Consider the following 395-nt stretch of genomic DNA (forward strand, 5'->3'; position numbering starts at 1 on the left):
AGGGGGGATGGCCATGCCGCAATCCCTTCTCCTCCATTCTCCTCTCGGGATCTTGGGCACGCACGCACACGTGCCCGGCGTGAGTTTAAGCCATTGGGTCCGGGACTCGAACCGTGGTTGACTACGTGGGAGTCCAGCGACGTAGCCAGTATGCTAACTGCTGGTCCCAGTATGGAATATATTATTGACATAAAAGCATTATTTAACCTGTTTCAGTTGAAGAAAATGAAATTTGTCACCATTCAAGACTTTAATTTGCCTATTCCCTAAGTGCTGCCCTTTCCTGGCTGTCAGCACAGCAGTGCTCAGAGAACACAACACTGACGCTGTCTTGGATGTGTCTGCATACCTCCACCTGAGAGAGGCAGCCCAGGCAGCCCCGGAAACTGGCCTGG

Source organism: Tupaia chinensis, unplaced genomic scaffold, assembly GCF_000334495.1.
Source record: "Tupaia chinensis unplaced genomic scaffold, TupChi_1.0 Scaffold000182_1, whole genome shotgun sequence".
Classification (NCBI taxonomy): domain Eukaryota; kingdom Metazoa; phylum Chordata; class Mammalia; order Scandentia; family Tupaiidae; genus Tupaia; species Tupaia belangeri.